Consider the following 3657-nt stretch of genomic DNA (forward strand, 5'->3'; position numbering starts at 1 on the left):
AAATTTATAACAATTTTTATCAATCACCTTTTTAAGCAAGTTAAATGGATTGAATTTGTGTCAACCTAACATGTTTAATATTAAGAGGGTTGAAATAAGTTGTTTTACATTCATGTTAACCCAATACAACCTGTTTATTAAAGTATGTCAAGTAAGTTGTATTGTATCAACTTGCTTTATTAATGGGTCGAGTTAGGGTTGAATGGTCATAACATGATTATTAAATGGGTCGGATTTGGGTTGAGTCATTTAGCTAAATGCCTTTACCTTGACACGAAACACTAACTTGAATTGACACCCCTTACCTTTTGGTATGTACGGGGCATTCATGGTTTAAATATTCCATTTTTTATTGTAATTATTAAATTATAAACAACGAAAAAAACATGCTCCTTTTTCACGTTATCCTTTAGATGGTGAAATTTATTTATTTTTCTAAAAGAATTCTACGAAAATCAGAAGTGAAATATTTGAATTTGTAATACGCTGGTCATATATATTAGATAATAATTAATTGCATTCTCTTTCAACGAGTTGCTGTGGTGTAGTGGTTATCACGTCAGTCTTACACACTGAAGGTCTCCAGTTCGATCCTGGGCAGCAACAACTTATCAACTTTACTTCCATTTTATATTTTTTTATTTTTTATTTTTATAAGCGAAATGCAGGTCTTGTTATTCATCGAGTTTGCAAGTCTTCTGTCTTGACCTCTCTACACTCTAGGGTCTTAGACTGTAGGTAGAGTTTGAGACTGCAAAGCTTATTTTGTTTTTTTAAAGTCCGAAAGCCGTAGGCATAGCCAAATTTTCGCTTAAATAATCCTTAAATCCATCACCAATCTTTTTAAATTTGGAAAATTATTGTGTACTCCCAAAGTATCATAAATGCGTACTCCCTCCTCTCACATGAATGGTAAGTCCCACTAATTAAATTCATGATGGAACCCGCTATTCATATGAGAAGAGGGACTATGCATTTAGGGTACTCCGAAAGTACCTAATAATTTTCCTTTAAATTCACAATAAGAAAATATTAATTTCATAGAAGAATTATATTATTCAAATGAAGCTATTACATGTAATTTACATTTATACTACAAATCTTAGATATAGAACGAAATAATAATAAATTGAAATTTCCCGCATGATAGTTAATTGAGCCGGGAGCCATAAAATACTGTTTTGGTCCTATTTTGTACAAAACCCCAAAAAACTCCAGCCATTTCTTGATACAACACCACTTGGGCCCATTCTTTGTAAGCAATGGGTCTTTCAAAAAGCACATTTAACTTTACTTCACAAATTGGGTTTCACAAACCCACGGATTTTCCTCACAATATGAGCTTTATATGATATGAGCTTCACTACATGATGTGGAATGTGCGACCCGAAATTTTCCCTCATTTCATGGATTGGGCTTATGAACCTATTCTCTCTTACTTAATAATTCGAGTTCATGTCTCTTATTAATTTCTCTCTCTTTACATAATAGGTCCCGTTATGGGTTTTTTGTGTGAGAAATTCGGTTCCCAAGTTCAAGCTATTTAACAAGATTTTAGGGTTACCGGGGCGACAAATTCCTCAGGCTGACCAATGCATTTCTTGACTTTAAAGTTTTATTAGACAAGGCAAATTGGTTGGTTGGGCAAGAAAGTCACTTAGGTCACGTCAATACTTAATAATAAAAACTTAAGGGTTCGTTTTGTTTGGGAGGTAGAAAAGTAGGAAGATAGAAAATAAAGAAGAGTTGAAAAAGTGGGAGGATAGAAAAAATTTTAGTTTCCCTTATTTGTGTTTGGTTAAGGGTGGAAAATTGGAGAGATGGAAAAAATGAGTTTATATAAATTTACTCAAACACTCTTATTAAAAAATGATGTTCAATTAAAAAAAAAAAGAAAAAAAAATGGCAAACAACCAACCAAAAAAAATTATATAAAAGACAATCACCTAAATTCATTAAAAAAGAAAAATTATGCCTATAAAAAAAAAAAGAATATATATCACGTCTAGTTAACACCCCCCTCCAAAAAATAAAATGAGAACAAAAAGAAGAAAACAAAAGAACTTATTACTTGTACCATCACCACGCCCATGCCTAGGAAACACATTGCCAAAAATAAATAAAAAATAAAAGAGTAAGTCTAGCACACGTAAGAGACGAGGAGGGGTAGTTTGGTCATTGACTGTAACTATTTGTCCCCCCTCTATTATCTCCCCAAATAATAGGGAGATAGAATTTTGGTGAGTCAGGAGAGAAAACACTCTATCAATTTTCCATCCTCCTCTTCTCCTTAACCAAGCACCCATAAGTCAGGTTTATCTCCATTTTTCTCTAATTTATTTTCCATCCTCTCCATTCCACTTTTACCTAAAGGAAGGGTTGTTCAACTAATCATATACTATTTGATCTCATTGCCACGTGCTTGTGACCTTCCCATCTAGCAAACAAATTCAAAAGGTTGGATTTTAGGCCAAAGTTTGGGACCCCATGGCAAATACTCTTAGAAGCAATAGATATTTCATGAAAATCATGTCACCTTTAACAAGTCAAGACGTAAAATCGCGTTGAGCTCTGATTCATGGACTAAGTACATGAGTTTTCATTAGGTAAGTTTTAGGACTTGTATTTTGGAGGATGGAAAGGTGTGGTTTAGCAGTTTTCAGCAATGCATGAGTTTGGCATGTCACAGCTTAAATCATTCATTAAATCTTTACTTAAAAGCTTTAAATAAGACATCAAACCACTTGCAATTCACATATAGGGTGACTATACTTAGAAAATTGTTATTCTCAAACACGATTTTGAAAAAGAATATATTATTTATACCAAATAACTATGCAACAATTCCAATTTAAATAATTAATATATTAAAAGTATAAGAAATGTTATGTTCACAATATTTTTGTAATACTTTCATAATAAATTCTAATTAACAGATTGTTATTAGCTTTTACTAGTTGGAAAAAAAATTAATTTCAGTTATGAATTCAAATTAGAACAAGAAATAATTTATGAGCTAAAATTTAGTATGAAAATATTATGAAAATGTTGGAAAGTTATAACAAAAAGTATATTATTTAGAATTCTAATCAATTCCCCTATCCCTTTCTTTCCCTCATTCATACTGATCAATTAGCAACACCAGAAACACAAAAAGTCTAAAACCCTTCACCCAAATGAACCTCTTACACTCAACAATATGGTCTCTACGTCCTCTGTTCCCTTCTCAAAAGCTTTTGATGCATTTTTTTTCCCTCTAATGCCAAGCATTCTCTGTAAAACAAATATGCGAATCACCAAAAAAAGAAGAAGAAGAAGAAACCAAACTCAGATTACCATTGCACAATGAAACCTCTTTTCTTTTTTCTTTATCTTTTCTGTAATTTTTATTAGTTTTACTTGCACTTTGTGAAGTTTGAATGCAGTTTTTTAAGAAATCAATTGAAAATAAATGTATAATTGTATAAAATGGAATTTGTGGGGGTCAAAAACACAAAAATACAAGAACTTGGAAGCACTTTTGAAATTCTTGATCTACACAACTAATTTATGAGATACATGGGATGGAAATCCACAATGGGAGAACTAAACAGATAATCAGAAGTAGAAAGGACTGTATCTCAGCTTTTAATACATAGATTAAGTTTTCTAGATATG

General features: G+C 31.8%; 1 non-coding gene across 1 annotated transcript; it reads left to right on the forward strand.

The window, feature by feature from the left end:
- Positions 1–533: 533 nt before the first annotated feature.
- TRNAV-UAC lies at positions 534–606 on the forward strand. The gene has a single exon. It is a non-coding gene; the product is annotated as a tRNA-Val (tRNA).
- Positions 607–3657: the final 3051 nt, after the last annotated feature.

Source organism: Quercus lobata, chromosome 5 (assembly GCF_001633185.2).
Source record: "Quercus lobata isolate SW786 chromosome 5, ValleyOak3.0 Primary Assembly, whole genome shotgun sequence".
Lineage (NCBI taxonomy): Eukaryota > Viridiplantae > Streptophyta > Magnoliopsida > Fagales > Fagaceae > Quercus > Quercus lobata.